We start from the raw sequence: 21,428 nt of genomic DNA, 5'->3' as shown, positions 1-21,428 counted from the left end.
CCTTTGCCAGTGCTGCAGCAAAAAGTTGCATGATGTCATCAAGTGCAACCAGTAAACAGTAGCAGTCCCTGAATCACAAGTTTGGAACTCCTTTGGAATGAATCCCGGCAGAAACTGCTGTTTCAGCTTGTTGCTTGTGGATGGTGCAGGGTAAAATTTTAAAATGTGAAGATAAATCGTTGGTGTTCAGCCTTTGACAAATGGATGAGAACTTCAGGCACATTCCTAATTCATGCCTTTCCAGTGTCGAAAAATATAACAAATAAAAATGTTTGTAGAGGTCTCTGGTGGGGGACGTCAACACCCAAAACAAATAGGGAATATTTCTGAGGCATTTTAAATTCCCACACCAGCCAGGCACCTGCCCACAAAAGCCAGACAAGTGTAGGGGTTGTAGAGCCAATAGGAGCAATATATATTTAAAGCTATCTATTTTTATTTTGAAGATAGGGTAAATTATTGAAAATATAATACTGCAGTGGGTTACTTTTTGTCCTGTGGGTTTTGTTGGTTACTTTCCTATGTAGTTTAGATTGTTTGGCAAATGGAAATCAATTTTTAGAAAGCCAGGTTTAGAAATAATGCTAGATTGCCTGGGTGAGAATGAGCATATGACAAAACAAAACCCTAAATTGCTATGGTTCCACAGCCATAGTAGCAAAATGTGTATGAGCTACTAGCTAGAATTCCTTGATTTAAATCTTATCTCAGCCTGCACTGGGTGGATTTAAGAAAGCTAAACTTTACCTACCCAACTGACATTTGAGGATAATAATTTTGGTCTGGCCCAAGACAAGGAGTAGGATTTTGATTTGAGAGCGCTAAGTCCAACTGCCTTAATGTGGCTCTTGCTCTCTGTTTTCATTTCAGTCAGCAGGTGAGAGGATTCAATGTCTAAATGGTTCCACATACTAAAAAAAAAAGAAAAACAATGCTCCCTCTACATGTCAGACCTCTACATGTCATACCTAGCATGTCAGAGAGGGGCAGGTTAGGCCTCCCCTCTATCTACATGGCTAAGATTAGAATTTGGAGGAAAACCTATGTTTATCTTATTACCAATTCAAAGACTGGTGCTGACCCCACTGTGATTTTCACCTTATTCCTTCCTAGTACTCTTTGCTTCTCACCCTCTGTCTCATCTTTGGGTCAGAATAATAATTATTTTTTCTCAGCTCAGCAGATGATAGTGGGGAATGAGATGGGGTTTCCAGTAAGGAATATGGCAGAAGATGTAGCTTCTATGAGCCTAGCAGCAGCCACCTCCTCTGCATTTTATTTATTTATTGCAAATATTTATAAGTCACATGCAAAATGTGGAACACCAGAACCAACTTTTCCCTGTAGAATCAACTACGTAAAATCAATACTATGAAGAAGACAAACGGTAGCTTGGACACAGTAAGTGGATGCACCTCATCCTCCCCAAAGGAATGGACAAAAAGGTGCCAATTCACCTGTTGATGCAAGGACAGTAATGTTGGGGCATGATGCATCTCAGACAAGGAGGTACTAGCAATAGTAGAGGTAGACTTACGATGGCAGCTCTACCTGGGGCACCTTTTTAAAACAAACAAACAAACAAACAAACACAACAACAACCTCATTGTGCTGTAAAGCACTTTGGAAATGTAAAGCTGTGTCATGAACACAGACAGTTTTTCCGGGTCATGTAACCAGCATGACTAAGCCACTTCTGGCAAACCAGAGCAGTGCACGGAAACGTTGTTTACCTTCCCGCCGGAGCAGTACCTATTTATCTACTTGCACTTTGACGTGCTTTCGAACTGCTAGGTTGGCAGGAGCTGGGACCAAACAACGGGAGCTCACCCCCTCGTGGGGATTTGAACCGCCAACCTTCCGATCAGCAAGTCCTAGGCTCTGTGGTTTAGACCACAGCACCACCCGCGTCCCTTAACAAACAGTAGCAGAAGTCATATAGTCAAAATCTAGTTCCATGCAATCAAGCCAGTGGTAATGCCTCACCCCTGATTTGCCTTGGAATGACACCTCCACGTCTATTTTCTTTGGCTCCAAAGAAACGATCAACGGCAGGATGAACAACAGCTCCAACTTAGCGGTCTTTGGCAGTGCCCAGGACCTCTTCTGGTTGCTCTGCCTGAATGAACTCCAATCTGCCTGCTCTTTGCCTTTAGCTGTACCCCTGATCAAAGAATGCTACCAATGTCCCAGCATGCAACTATCCAATGGGGAAGTATTAACTCAGAAAAACTAAAACATAACTTAGGACATTCAGCTATAGCTTCCAGGCAGCCATTTGTCATTATCATGGAAGCACATTTTCAGCTGTCAGCATCACAATAGCTGTCACTTTATCTACTGAGGGCCTGAGTTGCATGTTGTTATTGTTTATGATTACATTTATTCATTAGGGGACGCAGGTGGCGCTGTGGGTAAAACCTCAGTGCCTAGGACTTGCCGATCGTATGGTCGGCGGTTCGAATCCCTGCGGCGGGGTGAGCTCCCATCTTCGGTCCCAGCTCCTGCCCACCTAGCAGTTCGAAAGCACCCCTAAGTGCAAGTAGATAAATAGGTACTGCTTTATAGCAGGAAGGTAAACGGCGTTTCCGTGTGCTGCGCTGGTGCTGGCTCGCCAGAGCAGCGATGTCACGCTGGCCACGTGACCCGGAAGTGTCTCCGGACAGCACTGGCCCCCGGCCTCTTGAGTGAGATGGGCACACAACCCTAGAGTCGGACACGACTGGCCCGTACGGGCAGGGGTACCTTTACCTTTACATTTATTCATTACTCATGACACAAAATATTTCAAAGCAACTTACAACGTTAAGTTGTTACATTTATGGTATGTTATCTTTATGGGGCAAAATCATCTGGGGGACACTTGAGATGTCTTGCATGGAGGAATATTTCAACTGTGTGTGAAATGTCCCTAACTTTTCAAGCATTAGAGTGCCAGTTTTCTAAACAATTCTTTGAAGAATGGAACTTACAAAAAAGCATAGCTAGCCATACTTTCTATTGATCATGCTGGCTAGATTTTCAAGAAAGAAGAGACTTTTAAGGTCAACAATTCAAAGGCATTGTCACAGTAAATATTCCCAAATGAAGAGTCCAGTTTGAGCCCCTCAGAGCAAAGATACAAGCTACATGCAACTAATGTGGATTCCTGCAGCCCAAGTTGACCTCTTTAAAGAGGAAATAGTGGCTTCTGGAGTGGGTGATCAGGAGGAGAGAGGTAGCAGGTGAACTTCCCAGTCCAATCATTCTCCCAAGTGGCACCCCACATCACAGAGCTTCAAATGCTTGTGGAAGAGCCTCTTTTTCTATCAACAGTAGAGGCACTATATCATGTTTCTATGAGTGGTGGCAGGCCATTGGACCTCAGCAAACAAGATTATTAGCCAGATTTAAAAGCCAACACTGAAATACATGCAATATTAAATGGCAAAAGAACTGCATGGAACAACAAAGAGCATTTTATGTGTACTTAACTTTTTATATCTCATTACATCTTGTGATAACGTCCCTCCACTTTGTTCAGCAGAAGGATTTGCACCTGTAACTTCCATACCTCGTACCTATACCCATTTTATTGTGCATAATAATCGTGGGGTTGCCATGTTTCAACAAGTGAAAATCTGGACACAAAAGTTGTTGGCCTTTTTTTGTTTTGTCCATTGGCCAAAGTTGTTGAGCTATTTTTAAGGAAATTTGCCAAAATCTGACAAAGAGATCTAAGTGAGCAAAGGGTACAATCCACACGTGGTCTGAAACATGATTAATGGCAGAAGGTCCCCAGCATCTCAAAGGAGAGAGCAACTCATGTGTGGAGAAGGGAGATCGTTACATGGCAGAGCACATGTCTGCAGGAAGAAGGGGCCCAGATTGCAGGTCCTGGGAAAGGCCTCTGCCAGAGATCCTGCAGAGCTGATGCCATTCAGGGGAGACCATAGTAAGCAATGTCTGATTCACTATTAAGCAGCTTCCCGTGTTCATATTCTTTTAAAAAACCAGGTAAACGTAAAGATGACAAGGTGCTGCAATTAAGGCAACAAATAGCAGAGGAAAATGAACACAAAGAGCAGAATGTGCATTTGAAGCCTAGTTGCATTTTGATCTCTCCTAAATATATAGTTGACATTGGGGGGAGGTAATTAGTATATAAAACAATACGATAGATTCAGATTCAGGCAGACAACAGTTAAGAACTTAACATGTGAAGCACACAGACGGGCATGCAGACACACAACACACATACATTGAACACACAAACACATGCATGCCATTTGACATAATGTATCACACTCAACTTTGGGTTACAGAGAAATACAGCCAATCTTGATACTTTGGCAATTGCACTTATGTGACATATGTGTTTGCAAACATACTTTTTCATGTGAATGTGTGAAAAAACATTATGTGACTACATTAAGGTGAACATGGGACATGGACTATATTTACAGAACCTTAGGTAAAGGTGAAGTGACCACCAACCCCCAACCCCCCCAAAAAAAACCCCACAGACTGAGAGGGTGCCCAGAACAGATTAGGCCCCATTCAAAACCCAAACCAAAAAGAACAGTTCCCAGATTGTGTGTTATGGAGTATTGTATTAGATGTATTCCAGAGGGAGAGAAAAAAAGAGACACATTTTGCTTTCTTTTCTCAGTATCTCATGCAGATGGCTGCAAACTGTTGTTACAGCAACGAAAAAGGAATGAGTGGAAGGCAGGATAATATATGTATATTCTGATGTGTCTCAGCAACAAAATGTTCTGCAGCTTTTGTGGCAACATGTAGGCGTAGCCTCTTATAAGCTGAATGGCTTGATGGGGGGAGGTAGAAAAGGGATGCATTTGCTGTATCCTCACATCCCAAACCAATAAAGATACAGCATGAAAATCAATGGCAAGGATACATGTATCTCTTAGTTACAATAGCGCGGGGGGGGGGGGGATTAACAAAAACAGTCTTTTCCCTCCCTAGAAACAAACAGGGCTCTGTCTGTATGTGGCAGACTCTACCTACTGAAACAAGCCAAGGTATTTAATCCCTTATGTACTCCTTTACACAGAACTGCAACCACAGTTAATTTTTAGGAAGAAAGGTTTCCCCACTCTTAATACCCTTTATCTAGAATGGTTGAGAATAAAGGGCTGAATAATGTTGGTGCTCTTTTGTTTGTCCAGCTCTGACAGGTGATCAAGAAAAGCAAAGGTTTTTAGTTGCTGTTTTTTACTTTGAGGCAACCCCAGTTATGTCTCCACGCATCAAGTAGTTTTAAAGGATGCAGCCATCACAATGAACTTCCACAATGGTACTCCATGGCCAAGCCGAAACGCCCAACAAAAGCTATAGTACTGTGTGTCAGAATAGAATAAAAAGTCGTATGCAAAAGATCGCCTGTGAATGAAACACCCACTCCGCTGTGTGAGTACAGACAGGTGAAAAACGAGCTGTGCCTTACCTTTTGTCTGCAAGCAAGTCAAACCCAAGGAGTGTGTCTGGTTTGAAAGAAAAGGCTGGAGAATCTGCAAAATAACACACACATACACACACACTTAATATTATTACACTGGAAAAGTATTATCCTCCATTTCTGTACAAAAAGCACCCATTTAGTTTAAAATGCAACCCAAAAATGCATGCAAAATTTCCCCCCTCAGAAAACCCCACCCATATACCAAAGCAATTAAATAAATGCATGAAATGCAAACATATGTATACCCTATGCCTTCCATACAGAGCCTGCATTCATCTAGTATTTGCAAATTCTGCACCTAATATATAGCCGGAAGGGCTTCTGTAGATCAGCATATTGCAGGTATTTAAAAAGACACACATAAAGCTGATGGTAAAACAAAAAGGGGGGAAAACATTACCAGCTCCTGTGCTGCAATACCAACAAAGGCATATCCTTAAATAACTGCAGCATAACCATTCTCCCAGAGTATTAGTATCCGTGAGCTCTCTGTCTATCTCCAGACAGACACAGTCTGCCAGCCACCAGCTTGCAGCTTCCGTATGTGTGTCGGGGAAGAGGAAAACTGCAAATCAGATGAAGTCCCCGCAGTGGTGAAAAGGAAAAGAGGCCGAGTGGGAGACACAGAGGGAGCTCGCTGGCCACAGAATTTTCCAGAATGACGGCAAGGCAGCCAGCTCCGCCATCACTCACTTACAATAGGATGCTGCACTTGCCTCAGCTTAAGCCGTCTATCAAAAGGGTTCCTGGTATCGAATGCCTGACAAGCATTTTAATTGCAACCAACCAAAACATGTCCTTGGTAATCAGGCCTCTAATCCCAGGGAAACCATCAACTGGTTTCCTTTTGTGTCACTGCCAAATGTACACACAGGCAACAGAATACTAAAATTTATATGAATCCATTTTTAAAAAATAAAATGTTTTACATGCAGTAATATGTGCTGCTGAAAAAACAGATCTCTTTGGATTATAAATGCAAAGTTACTACAGCATGCACACTACACACACACACACACACACACACACACTCCTTTGTATCTTCCAAACACTTTTTTTAACTTCCTTGTAAGAAGCTTCCTTGTAAGAGAAAATATACTATATGCTCAAGCATTATTTTGGCTTTCAAAGAAAGATATCATGCTACAAGTAAAAGGTGCAATTACATTTCTGCTATAAACCAGGCTTTGCCACCATAGCTAATGACACAAATGTACTAGCTGAGCCACAAATTCTCTGCTGTGGATTGGAAACATCAGCAGAAATATTATATACAAGCAAATGAAAACCATGCAACAGAATGACACTTTCAAAAGTTTTGCAGCATGAGCTGCCTAACTGAACTACATGAGACTATGGAAGCGTAAAATGTCATGGTTGACCCAAACCCTGTTAATCTGCTTTTTTAAATATAGTGAACACAGAAGGTGACAGAGAGTGCTCCAAGGGCAGCTGAGTTCATAACCATGCCTTGTTTACTCATAAATAAATCTCATTATGTCTGATAGGAATACTAAGCGGGCATTGGAATGCAGCTCTGAGCATGTGTGTAATGATTAATCTCAAAAGTACAAATGAATAATTGTCAGGTTACTGGAAGATGTTACAGAAAGATTATTTTCTGGTAAGTATCTGTTATGCATCCCAGGTCTTGTTCCTGGGAAGTCAAGAGGAAATAATGCGGAGACACATACAGACCTATAAACACTAATTTGGGAGTAAATTCCACTTCCAAATAAAAATTCTTATGATTTAACTGTAAAAATATTTTCATGAGTTGTGCTAAGGTAGGGTTGCCATATTTCAAAAGACAAAAGTTGTTGAGTTTTTCATGGGTTGCCATGACATTGTTAGCAATTTCCGCCCAGATACTGCTTTCAACTGCAGTATTTTGGATACATCTGGGACATTCCGGACGTATGGCAACCCTAAAAGGGTAAAGCTATAAATTCTGACATACACACAGCTATTGCTAGAAAAATAAGCTGTGTGCCCAGTTGCTCTCGCTCAACAAGAGCACTGGACAATAAAATAGTAATAATGTCAAATGACTTAGAAGTTACTAAGCAAAATGTTGTTGGCAATGTGGGGAGAGAAACACGTGCTTTTATTGAGTTACTGCATTGGCTTTTTCAGCTGTCGCGTCACACTGTTGGCTCATGTCAAGTTTGTGGTCAACCAAGACTCCTAGATCCTTTTCACATGTACTGCTCTCAAGCCAGGTGTCACCCATCTTGTATTTGTGCCTCTCATTTTTTTTGCCCAAGTGCAATACTTTACATTTCTCCCTGTTAAAATTCATCTTGTTTGTTTTGGCCCAGTTCTCTAATCTGTCAAGGTCGTTTTGAAGTGTGATCCTGTCCTCTGGGGTGTTAGCCACCCCTCTCAGTTTGGTGTCATTTGCAAATTTGATCAGGATGCCCTTGAGTCCATCATCCAAGTCGTTGATAAAGATGTTGAATAAGACCGGGCCCAAGACAGAACCCTGTGGCACCCCACTAGTCACTCTTCTCCAGGATGAAGAGGAACCATTGATGAGCACCCTTTGGGTTCGGTCAGTCAGCCAGTTACAAATCCACTGAGTGGTAGCATAGTCAAGACCGCATTTTACCAGCTTCTTTACAAGAATATCATGGGGCACCTTGTCAAATGCCTTGCTGAAATCAAGGTAGGCTACATCCACTGCGTTCCCTTCATCTACCAGGCCTGTAATTCTGTCAAAAAACGAGATCAGGTTAGTCTGACATGACTTATTTTTCAGAAATCCATGCTGACTATTGGTGATCACAGCATTCCTTTCTAGGTGCTCACAGACTGTTTGCTTAATGATCTGCTCCAGAATCTTCCCTGGTATTGATGTCAGACTGACTGGGCGGTAATTATTTGGGTCCTCTCTTTTCCCCTTTTTGAAAATAGGGACAACATTTGCCCTCCTCTAGTCTGCCGGGACTTCGCCTGTTCTCCAGGAATTCTCAAAGATGACTGTCAGTGGTTCTGAGATCACATCTGCCAGTTCTTTTAATACTCTTGGATGCAGTTCATGTAGCCCTGGAGACTTGAATACATCTAGACTAGCCAAGTATTCTTGTACTATCTCCTTAGTTATTCTGGGCTGTGTTTCCTCTACTGAATCATTTGCTCCAAATTCTTCAGGTTGGGCATTGTTTTCTTTATCGGAGAAGACTGAGGCAAAGAAGGCATTGAGGAGTTCAGCCCTTTCTGTGTCCCCTGTTTGCATTTCACCATCTTCTCCTCTGAGTGACCCCACTGTTTCTTTGTTCTTCCTTTTGCTACAAACATACCCATAAAAGCCTTTTTTTGTTGCTTTTAACCTCTCTAGCAAGCCTGAGCTCATTCTGTGCTTTAGCTTTTCTAACTTTTCTGACTTTGTGTCTACAAGTGCTGGCTATTTGTTTGAATTCCTCTTTGGTGGTTTCCCCCCTTTTCCATTTTTTGTACACATCCTTTTTTAATCTTAACTCAGTTAAAGGTTCTTTAGATAGCCACCCTGGCTTCTTTAGGCACCTTCCATGTTTCCGTCTCATTGGTATTGCCTGAAGTTGTGCTTTTACTTTCTCCCTCTTAACAAACTCCCAGCCATCATGAACTCCCTTTCCTTTTAGTATTACTGTCCATGGGATCTCACCCAGCACTTCCCTAAGTTTCATGAAGTCGGCTTTCTTAAAGTCAAGAAATTGAGTCCTAGTATGCTTGGCTGCTCCTTTACGCTGTATAGTAAACTTCAGAAGAGCATGATCACTCGCGCCTAATGATCCTTCCACTTCTACCCCACCAACCAGGTCAACAACATTGGTTAGGACCAGATCTAAAATGGCTGTTCCTCTTCTTGCTTCTCCCACTTTCTGGACAATGAAGTTGTCTGCAAGGCCAGTGAGGAATCTGTTTGACCTTATGCTCTTGGCTGAGTTTGACATCCAACAAATATCTGGGTAATTGAAGTCCCCCATTACTACTATCTCCCTTCCTTTTGCATGCTTGGCCATCTGTTCCAGGAAGGCATCATCTATGTCCTCCGTTTGGCTTGGGGATCTATAGTAAACTCCCACAATGAGGTCACTGTTATTCTTCTCTCCCTTAATTTTGACCCAAATGCTCTCACTTTGGCTTTGAGGTTCTAAATCTTGGAGCCTAGTTTGTGAGTGATGGACTCAGCTACACTGGTCAATTTATAATGTTAAAAAGTGTTATAAAAATGTAACACCAGATGGTGCTGTAGAGCAGAATCCAAAGCCAATGGCAGATTGCATGCTCTCACTTTGGCTATGAGGTTCTAAATCTTGGATCTCTTCACAGGTATACACATCCCTGACATATAACGCCACTCCTCCTCCTTTCTTGTCTAGTCTGTTTCTCTGAAATAGATCGTATCCCTCCATTATTACATTCCAATCGTGGGACTTATCCCACCAGGTTTCAGTGATGCCTATTATGTCATATTTAGTTTGCTGTACCAAGAGCTCAAGCTCATCTTGTTTATTTCCCATGCTTTGCGCATTAGTGTACAGACATTGAAGTCCATTAATCATTCCCCCGTGTCTCTTATTTAAGGATTTTTTCCTCCCACCACTAGGTCTGCGTGCTGTTTGCTCCATTTGGTCTATGACATTTGGATGATCATCTTCATCAATTGATAGACTCCTACCTTCAGGAGCACTGTCTCCCTCCCCCACATTAGTCAGTTTAAAGCCCTCCTGAGGAGGTTTCTGAGATTTTTGGCAAAAACATTCCTCCCAACCGTTGTGAGGTGCAGCCCATCACTTGCCAGAAGTCCATCTTCAAGAAACTGCAGTCCGTGATCTAAGAATCCAAACCGTTCTTGTTTACACCATTTGCGAAGCCAGCTGTTCACTTCCGCTATTTTTCCCTCTCTCCCTGGGCCACGTCGTTCAACTGGGAGGACAGATGAGATGACAATTTGTGCATTTAATTGTAGTCTCTTTTGATCTTCTGGAGGCTATTGCTTGCAGTGTCATTGGTTCCCACATGAACCAAGAGGAAGGGGAAATATTTGTATGAAATACTATGAATTTTATACTATTATTAAATACTTGTAGCAACACAAACCTCACAGACCTTGAAACTTTGGCACATGCGAGGTGGGAAGCTTATACACATTTATAGTTCACAGCTGCATGAGTGGGTGCAACTTTTTGTCATTGAAGGTGCCAGAGAGATGACACCTTCCCCTTTTCTTGGTTCAGGTAGGTAGCCATGTTGGTCTGACATAGTCAAAATAAATTTTAAAAATATTTTAAAAATTTAAAAATCCAGTGGCACCTTAGAAACCACAAAGCCTAGGACTTGCCGATCAGAAGGTCGGCGGTTGAATCCCCGCGATGGGGTGAGCTCCCGTTGCTCGATCCCTGCTCCTGCCAACCTAGCAGTTCGAAAGCACATCAAAGTGCAAGTAGATAAATAGGTACTGCTCCGGCGGGAAGGTAAATGGCGTTTTCGTGCGCTGCTCTGGTTCGCCAGAAGCGGCTTAGTCATGCTGGCCACATGACCTGGAAGCTGTACCCCGGCTCCCTCAGCCAGTAAAGCGAGATGAGCGCCGCAACCCCAGAGTCAGCCACGACTGGACCTAATGGTCAGGGGTCCCTTTACCTTTACCTATTCTGCCTTGATCAGACCACACCTCGAATACTGTGTCCAGTTCTGGGCACCACAATTTAAGAAGGATGTTGACAAGCATGAGGAGGGCAACCAAGATGATCAAGGTCTGGAAACCAAGCCTTATGAGGAATGATTGAGGGAGCTGGGTATGTTTAGCCTGGAAAAGGGGAGACTGAGAGGAGATATGACAGCCATCTTCAAATATCCTGCATATGTCACATGAAAGAGAGAACAAGCTTGCTTTCTCCTGCTCTGGAGGGTAGGACATTAACCAATGGCTTCAAGGTACAAGAAAGGAGATTCTGACTAAATAACTTTATCAGGAATAACTTTCAGACAGTAAGAGCTGGTTGAGAGTGGAACAGACTCCCACAAAATGTGGTAGATACTCCTTCATTGGAGGTTTTTAAGCAGAGGTTGGGTGGCTATATGTCAAGATAACTTAGCTGAGATTCCTGCACTGCAGGGGGCTGGACTAGATGACCCTCGGGTTTCTTTGAACTCTACAGTTCTATGATTCTACTGACAAACAGCACCTCTTTCCTGTCTCGACTGAGACTTCCCCACCTCAGCGACTCCAGACAATCAATAGTTTAAAGCTTATGCAGCCTCCTTGGCATTGCTTGAGGAGGAGGAGGAGAGAGAGAGAGAGAGAGAGAGAGAGAGAGAGACCCCCCCCGCCGCCCAGCTCTGGATGGGAACTATAACTTAAGACAGTTAAACACACCAAATTGTCTGCTCTACTGCATCAGGGGGGTGGGGGAGGAAGAGATTTTGCTGTGAGGACAGTTAAGGCAGAAGCTGTAGCTATTAAGTATCTCTATGGTTACTGGTATAGGAAAAAAATCACCCTTTTTAAAAACAAAATGAGCAATGGGGGAGGGGAGCAAAGGTACAGTCAGCTAGTACAGTCACCCTCAGCAGGCATGGGGGGAGGGGGAGGAAGCACAAATAAAATTCAGGAGCTTTAGAAAAAAAATCATTCTGGAATTTTTTCCAGTGGAATAAAGGACTGCTGTTCTTCCCCTTCTAATGTTTCCTTACAGAGAGCCAACATGGAAGTATCTCATCAGCCCATCTCATTTTGGCAGTACGTCTGTTCATGCTCTTCAGAATTGGATTGCCTGTTTGCTTTGAACTTGACTGAACCTCCCAGATTGTGTTGTATTGTCAGCACATTGCATCATCTTGCTCATACCCATGCAGCCCCTTTTCTTAGCTACTGACGGAGCAAAGAGCATCTGTCTTTCTGTGAATCTGAGGGCTCTCTGGTATTAACGCCATCCACAAATGCCTTAGCTTTAAATATATGTTCTTTTTTCCACACAACTTGGGACAGTGAGTGGTCTCTTTTTTTTAACCTGCTTACATTAAAGTTGAGATAAGTAGATATTGTGGATTAACTGATACACCAGTGTTAGCAAAAACAAAAAATACTTGTATACCGGTGACACAAGGGACAAGTGCAGCAGTCAAACTCCCTGGATCTTGGGTCATGCTATGCACATGAAAGACCATATGCCTTGAAGTGTTAGTTAATTTGTCACCCTATGTTTAATTTATTTAAGAGTAATAAAAAAATATTTGCACTAACAAGTAACATTGCCATCCTGTCCACGAATTTCAAGTTCTTCCCAGCTGTGGGTCCTATCCAGCAATGCTGTTCGTTCCACTTACACAGCGGAGCTTTTCCCTCCTAGTTACCCTTCAAAGCCTACTTCAGAGAGTTGGAGGACACCCCAGGGTAGATTTTTGAGGGCATGCAAGGAGAAGAGAGGTAGTTCCACTGTGCATGACAAACTCCACACATGCAGTGTTAGAAACACTGCTTAGAGATTGTTCAAATCGTAAGTGGTGTATGAATGCTTTTAAATGAATAAATATTTTCTCCGCACCTTTGGCTGGTGTATCAACAGTAACCAACTGTATTTCTCTCTAGCTGCCACAAACCAACCTTGAGGTGGTGGCTCGAGGTAAAACCTGAGACCACTTCCTGCTCATCTTCCACTATAGTCCCTCGTATCAACCAGGAACACTCCCTGGATGATCCCAGCTACACATCCAGTTCACAGAGCAAAGAGGCAGGAAATGGGATCTGCAATGGCTATGTAACAAATATTGGTTTCCTCCTCTCTGGAGCCTGAAAGTGAGTGTCTTAGTCAGAAGTGTGCTAAGAACTGTTTCTTTGAGCAAGATGGTTAATTGTTCATAGAACTGAGTTGGAAGAGACCCTGAGCGTCATTTAGTCCAACCCCTACAATGCAGGAATCTCAACACGGGTTCCCCTATCCAATCTGAAGCCATACCAGACCCTGCTTAGGTTTGCAAATGTGCTGTCAGTTTTAATTGTTTTAGCATTCGGTTTTGCCTTGTTTTTATTGCTATTTGTATTTGTTTAGCAAACTGCAATCCATCTGAGACTTTAGGACAGTCTGGGCTAGAAATCAGAATGAAAAATGAAGACATATATAGGTAAAAATTTACAAGGGGTATTACCAGAGAGCATCATCTCAATTCCCCCCTCACTTTTGTATCTCAGTTGCCATCTTGTATGGGACGTTTAGTTGGCAAGAGCTGGCTATCCTGAGCAGGGTGTGTTTATAGGACCAGTTGTCATGGAAAAGAGAGCATCCTGGCCCTCTGTGCTTTGAGCTATGAAAACATTGGGATGCACAAATGGCAAAATTTTCCACAGCCTCATTCAATCAGCACAACACCCTGCCATAAATGACAAATCTAAGCCCTATCCATTCTGAAGGAAATCAGCCCTGAGTGCTCACTGGAAGGACAGATCGTGAAGCTGAGGCTCCAAGACTTTGGCCACCTCATGAGAAGAGAAGACTCCCTGGAAAACACCCTGATGTTGGGAAAGATGGGGGGGAACAAGAAGGGGATGGCAGAGGACAAGGTGGTTGGACAGTGTTCTTGAAGCTACCAGCATGAATTTGACCAAACTGTGGAAGGCAGTGGAAGACAGGAGTGCCTGGCGTGCTCTGGTCCATGGGGTCATGAAGAGGCGGACATGACTAAACAACAAAAGCCCTGAAATCTTGCCTCAAAACATACCTTTCCTGTATCTGGTACCTCTAGGCAGGACAGCAATAGATGAAGAGAGAAAGTCCTTTTCAACTGCCACCTGATTTCCCCCCCCCCCCATATAACTGGTCCACGCCCTTTGTTGGGGGAAACCTCTGCCCATTCCCTGTCCCTTCTGAAGGTGTCAATCAAGATGCCCACTCCATCCCCTATTCTCCCCATTTCACCTTATCCTGGCACTGAGGATTTCATTCCCTCTTTCCCACTGATGCATTCTTGGGAGTTCATAAGAAAGGTTATGGTTTTTTGTTTTGTTAAAAAAAATCCTCTCTCTCTTTCCTTCCACAGTGCTTTCAGCTTTCTCTCCCCCTTTCCCCTGTACATTGCATTACTGTGCAGCTGTTTTTGGCCCAGTGTCACCCCATTCTACTCTGGTACAGCTATCAAGGGTAGACTCGTAATTTGCCTTTTCAGGGTGGCGGAGAAAACCCACTGAAATTTTCTCTGTTTCTCTCCCCCTGGTAGCTTAAAGGGGTGCTTCACAACCTAGACCAAGTTCCTAACCTTACCTATGCAGTGCACCTCATGTTTTGGTCAAATACGCTTCGTTTCTGGGCATTTCTACCCTTACTGACCAGGTCCACACAGGGAAAATGCTACCTTAACATCAGGCTTAAATTCACCCACCCTCCCCCAGTAATACAGGTTCCAGAAGGGCTTACTCCCTGAACACAGGAAAAAAATAGGTCAGCTGCCAATGACAAATGTGTAGTATTCAAGATACAAAATGCCACTCTTCAGGCAAAAGGTTTAATGCTCTTAACACAAGCAAAGTGGTGCCTATTTTGTATCTCTTATGAGATGATGAAGGAAGCAACTATATACTAAATTAATAAAGATGTAAATTAGGTTACTTATGAGTAACTAGTTTCGGTAATGAGCATATTTGTCCACTGGGAACAATGCTGAGAGACTCATTCAATTTGCATTAGGCCACTGTAACATTTTCTCTTAAATTACTTTTTAGCAAAAAGGGTTTATCTGCTTCTCATTCTTTCACAACTGCGGACATTTAAAAAGGGTACACAGAAATGGTATTTGTACCCTCACTCTAGGCATATACTTAGAAGTTCCAATGCTTTCAAAGGAACTTTATTCTGAAGATGTACGTTTAAGATTGCATCAAGATTACATTTGGATAATTATTTACATCCAAAATCAGACAAATATATTTGAAGTGAGGACCCTGTCAATAAAGAAATGCACAGCTGTGAAGCCAAACCAACACATACAGACTCCGAATGAGCATACCTGAACTCAGATGATTGGCTCAAATGAAATCTGCACTTGGGGGCTTTCGGAATAACTTTAGGGGGCAGGATATGTCTTAAGACATCTATTCCTTGCAAGCCTCTCAGCCATTATGCTAACAGAATATCATTCACGGGTAACAATTCATACAGGGGAACTGGTTTTCTTGCTCTTAGTTTTGTGCTAAAGCACCAAGCTTTGTAATCTTTCATGACACTTTCATGAGTGCATGCTCTTATTTCGTTGACACCAGAAGTCTGGGATCAGACTATAATAGAGGTAAGCAACTGAAAATCTGAAGGGTACATCCTGGCACAGAAGTTTCTAATGTGCGTGGGCAGATGTGACGGAAACACAGGGGGCAGCATGTCCTGTTTTGCCACTTGAGGAAAACGGGAAGTGCCACTCTGCACAGCCACTGCTCCCACCACTACCTGCCTGCTCCTCTGCCACTGCTTGCTCTGCCGCCGCAGGCCCTGCATCTGCCCAGCATTTGCCGCTGGCGGAGATGCAGATTTCAGGCAAGATCGCATCCATTTGTGGCGAGATCCCATTCAAATCACATAAGCACTTGTGTGCACTCTACAAGATCTCACGAGATCCTCTCCCAAAATGGACACAATCATGCCTGAAATCGTCAGTGCCCGGGTTTGTTTGCTTTTCTGTCTGAAGCTGTGGTCTCACCCTGCCGAATGGCTGGGCCGAAAACAGCAGCAGCTTTGAAATGGGAGGTCACTTTCAAACACCCACTCCACTTCCTTCTCAACAGGCCAACGGGGGGCGGGGGGCTTCCAAATGGGAAATTACATAAGATCTGCAGACCAGGGGCCTTATCCAGAAGAAAAACATACAAATGTGGTACAGGGACATGGTTACATATTCCTGAGCATCTCAGCTTGCAAGCTTTCCAATGGTTGTGTACAGCTGTGTTTTCTCCACAACGAGCCCTTTGCTCTGTATGAGAAAAGCCCTTGCTGTTCTATAGAATTAGAAAACCGAAAAGAAATTATGCAATCTAGTAAAAATAGAAAATAAGAAAAAATATTCAGATTTATTCCATTTGCACAATGAAGACAAGTCCCTGAATTCTGCATTTTGCTGTTCAGATTTAGACTGCGGAATTTTATTTTAAAGGAGCCTTCCTAGAATTACACATTCCACTGCTACTTTCACTCACATTTTATTAATGGAAACACGGATTTGCCACTTTCACATACAATTTCTCTCTCCCTCCCACTTGTTAAAGCCTGAATTGAGACAAAGCTTTGCACTGTGTGTTGCATTTTACATCAAAGGATATAATAAAATAGCCCTGCTGCTTGTCAGTTCCATTTATACAAAGTTATAATTATGTTTTATTAATCCCTTTGTTGAGTTTCACAAGTTATTTCTTTGAGACTCTAGCTATTTCTTATAAGATTTTAAATTTGTAAATAAAAAAATTGATCTAAATGTCTGAAAGGAATGAATTTTGTTTATTTTAAGTTAGTTCCTAGGTCTCAGTTACAATACTTCATTTAAAGTTTAAACTGATTCGTGGTTTTTATGGTTTTCCCCAAGGAAATCTGAATACAATTCTCTGAGAAGAATTCTCAGAATTTTCATAAAACTGCAATTTCCAGAATTCTTTAAAGGAATTCATGCTAGTTAGCCACATGGATTGTCTGTGCAGGAAGGTAGTATATAAATTAGGCTTGTGTGTCCTCTGTGTTTGTGTAGTAATAATGAGGCGACTTCACATTGTCTACAGCAATGTCTACCTGCATCCTCAGTCCTGGCCGGACTGCTGAAGAGTTAGAACTGGTATAATACACAACTGAAGTACTCCAAGTGCGATAAAAGCCTCATTCATACAACTTGTTGTGTACATTTGTGTTCCACTATCCTCTTTTTCTGCCCGTTGGCTTGTAACTATTCACTTTCTTTTTTTGTTGTTCCCAACAGTCCTGTGTGTGTACAAATTTTGGGGCTTTCTCTGTTAAACCACTCAGATGGTAGTGTTTTGAGGAGCCCCCCCAGTCTGGGACTGGCACAATATTAATACCTTTCTAACATACATATCATTAAGGCGTGAAAAGGATATTGTACTGAGAAGTGTGAAAGCAATATAATTATGTTGCTGTAGCAGGGAAGGAGCTATACTCAGGGGTGCCAGAAGAAAATATGAGCTTACACTTTGCAAGGGAGACTATTTCCAAGAGTAAGCCCCACTCGCTACAGCTTCAGCTACTAGTTGTAGTGTAAAGAAATATACTTGTTAAAGGAGAGTCCATGTAGTCAAGCCTAGGCATTCAAAATAGGTTATTTAGCTCCAAGTATTACCACATGCCATGCTGGCTCTCTATTAATAGTTTCAAACAAAGGGCTCTATTGTAACGAAAGCTAAAATGCCCTTTACTCTTTTAAGAGAGTTTATAAATGATTAATCACTTAATATTTTAAATAGGATAAAATAGAGTATAGCTTTCATAAAATACAGCAGGACGGCTAGCATACAGTCACTAAATTTGGTGGCCTCTGCTAAGTTCTCTGGATAATATAAAGATCTTACACACATGGAACGAATCCCAGTTCTATCAACAACATAGTTTTATCAATCACATCTATTATCATGTGAAGGGAGGGCTGGCAGTTTTTTTCCTTCCATCAATAAGTGTAACAGCCTTGATTGCAGGTGTGCTGAATCCACCTACAGTGCAGCAAGAAACTCTAATTTCAATTGGCTGAGCTGCTGTGATGGAATGGACTGTTCTGTTTCTCAGGAAACTATTCTGTAGGGCTAAGACTGTGTACTGTGGGTAGCAAGCCAGAAGGCAAACAAGCTGGGGGCTGGGGGCCAAGACAAGAGGGCACAGCATTGCTAGGTCTATTCTAGACCCTAGCAGAGGAATTCTACCTGTATGGATTGTCACCGCAGCACTTTGACAGCTGGGCAATCTAAAAGAAGGCAATGAGGGCAGAAAAGAAAGTCCTTTGGGTGCAGGGTTGTCGTTTAGACCAGCAAGGGACTGGACCCAAATTCATGAGTGTCAGGGGTTCAGGAGAAGAGTCACAGGAGAGGGAGGAAACGGAGAGCGAGGGGGAGGAGTCTGAAGGAAATGTCAGCGACGACAGTAGTCCGAGGTCTCTGAGTCTCTCCAGTGACTCGGAGGATTCACAGAAAGGGGCCCCCATGGTCAGGGCAAGGGGAGTCCCCAGGGGGACACCTCGGGAAGAAGGGGGCAGAGGGGACTCAGAGAGTAGCAGTTGGAAATCAGGGCCCACGTCCCCCCCAGAGTGCAGTAGGGGGGAGGAGTCCCAGGCATCGGGATCAGGTGGAGCGCTGCCAGCGGGAGAACGTGAGGCAGGATTGACCACACCTCCGTCGGGGAGTGAGGAAACGGTCATCAGGAAAGTTAAACGCGCGCGCGCGCCAAGTTCAAATGTACAGGAGGGAGGCACAGTGGGCAGCCCGGGAAGAGAGCCAGGTCCTAAAGCCCGCCGAAGAGAGAGGGAGGAGTCAGGGGGGTCATCGTCAGCCTCAGAGGAATCCAGGGAGACAGGGGCCCCGGAGGGCAGCAGGACCCAGAGGAGAAAGAAGAGGTGGAGTAAAGCCAGAGTCTTAAACTGGTGTACAGGGGGCGGGGACTCAGATGGAGCTTCGCCGGTCTAAAGTCTAGACGTAGAGCTGGAGCGCTGCGGCGTGGAAATGGAAACTGTACTTCAATAAAGACTTTTGTACATAAATACCAGCCAGCGTTGGTCCTCTGTGAGCTGGGACCAGGAGCCAGCCCTGACAATGAGTTTTTGAAACAGGAAATATCTGAACAGAGATTCACAAAAACAACAGGACCATTGAACTTTCCTGGCTTGACGCCTTAATCTTTTGGGGAAAGTATTTCCAGAGATATTTCCAGCACACTGAACAGAAAGCTTCTTCATTTCGTAGCTCTTTTCAAAGACTCCAATGAAAGCTGATAAGGGATTCAAAGGTATTGTTGGCCATAAACACTAAATAGTCACAGCCTGTAAATGCTGGGTAGAAAACTATCAAGATGTTTCGATTTTAGAACAAAATAATAAGAACGCTGCCTCAAAAAGGGCATGTAGATTCTAGTCCAAAAATGGAAACAAGAAGAATTATCGTCGATGGAAGAATGGAGAATGAAGTTAATGGAATACACAGAACTTGATAAATTAACAGGAAGGATCCAAGGCCTATGAGACCACAGATTCATTGAAGACTGGAGTAAATTTGTAGACTATTTGAAAAGTATTTGCGATGAACAATTAACATTTGTAGGTTTGCAAGAGGCTCTGTGAAAATAATATTAGAAATATTGTAAAAAAGGGAATAAGAGGGAGGAGGTTTTTAACAAAAGGCAATATTAGATTAAGAAATGCAGAAGAAGGATTAAAACGGAGGATTTGCAGAAGAGCTGAGGGAAGTCCAAAAAATGTATCTGTGAAAAACTGTGTTATGTGTTTTTATATTTTTGTATTGCAAAATGAATGAAAATAATTTATTAAAAAAAGGGGATGTAGAGATTATGCTTTGTGTATGCCACATGCAGTACAGCACATAGCTGCTGTGGGTAACACTATTTAATCTAATTGGGTTTTTCCAATTACGCTGATATTCTAGAGACAATATAATCATCATCATAAAGATGCCTAGGGGTTGTCCAATAGCACAGACAGCCCCACCAAACATTCAGTGGTGGCTTTTATCATCAAAATGATTCAATTAAGTGATCACAAGTGATCACAAATCTCTCAACATTTTAGAGGTTAAGTGTTTTACAAGTGGAGCTTACTTTATTTTAAGCATTTATAGCTATTGAACAGTAGGCCTCTGTTCATCTACAATTTGCTGCTTGGAGTTTTTTTTTCTGAATTTTACCCATTCTGAGCCGTTGAGTACAGGGAGAGCTAGATAACACATAAATAAATAAATAAATAAATAACAATACTTGAACTTTCTGCTGCAAACTTGCATTTCCCATAACAATCTCTTCAACAACTGCACCATCCACAAGTTTTTGCTCACCAGAAACTAAGCGGTACATTGAACACTTGCCTGTCTTCAATGGCAGAGAGAGCAACAGCATGGGCAGTCAGAGTCAGTGACAGGCAGAATCACTGGCAGATGGAGCCAGCTAGTTGTAGGTTAGTCTCCATCCTCCTCCCTGCTGAGCTCTACAAGGGCAAAAGAACTGAGACTTCACCAGCAGGGCAGGTTGTCTAAGAAGACAGGCAAGTGGGGCTGGCAGAATAGGTTGGTGGGACACTGTTCAGATTGCCCTCATGGAGCAGCCTCCACTGGCTGAATAGGATATAAGAAGCATATGGGTGTGACTAAAACACCCAGGGATTTCATATCCTAAAAAACAAGAATTTGTTTGGATTAGCACTGACTCCCCTGTGTTCCCACATGATATACTGGAAGTGCAAGTTATTCACCCATCTGCCTGAATGTAATGTTCAAAGTCATCCTCAATTCAAAGATGTTAATGAGTGGTTAAGAAGATGAAATGATGAGTGGAAACTTAAAGTAATGAAATGGAAAATGACAAGGAGGAAGGGAGGGCACTCTGGCTGCACAGCAAGGTAATATTCCTGTGTTGACTTGTGAAATTATCTCTCCAGGGCAGTAGAGGAAAGACTGGGTTTTTTATGAGAGCAATGGTCAATATATTTTAAAAAAACAAAACAAAAAACAAAAAACAGAGCAAAAAGAATTGAGCACCCGGGCAGATGAAGCTGATGGACTATATGGAAATGGCGGAAATGACCAGCAGAATCCGAGACCAGGGAGAAGAGTCGATGGAAGAAGATTGGAAAAAATTTAAAGTATATTTACAGAAATATTGCAAAATTAATGAATGTTAGAAGTATATTGGAATGAAGTTATATGGTTTTAGCAGAAGGGTTATTAAGAATTATATGAACATTAAGTGTTAATGTGTTGAATTGGGAAATTGAAAGTTAAATTGTGTTTGAT

At 42.6% G+C, this 21,428-nt stretch overlaps 1 protein-coding gene across 4 annotated transcripts in view; it reads right to left on the bottom strand.

The window, feature by feature from the left end:
- The window catches only part of MAP2 (microtubule associated protein 2), a 311,076-nt gene that overhangs the window by 146,341 nt on the left and 143,307 nt on the right, over nucleotides 1-21,428 (bottom strand). For 3 of the 4 annotated variants that reach the window (XM_083399682.1, XM_083399685.1, XM_083399683.1), the window contains exons 1-2: nucleotides 5,865-6,147; nucleotides 5,450-5,513 (exon numbers count right to left, since the gene is read on the bottom strand). The gene's annotated coding sequence lies outside the window, so the exon portion shown is untranslated. Of the gene's footprint in view, nucleotides 1-5,449; nucleotides 5,514-5,864; nucleotides 6,148-21,428 lie in introns of those variants that run through there. The other variant, XM_083399684.1, reaches the window with a different exon arrangement.

Source organism: Podarcis tiliguerta, assembly GCF_965153285.1.
Source record: "Podarcis tiliguerta genome assembly, chromosome: 1".
NCBI classification, from domain to species: Eukaryota; Metazoa; Chordata; class Lepidosauria; order Squamata; family Lacertidae; genus Podarcis; species Podarcis tiliguerta.
This window is presented reverse-complemented; position numbering and strand designations above follow the sequence as displayed.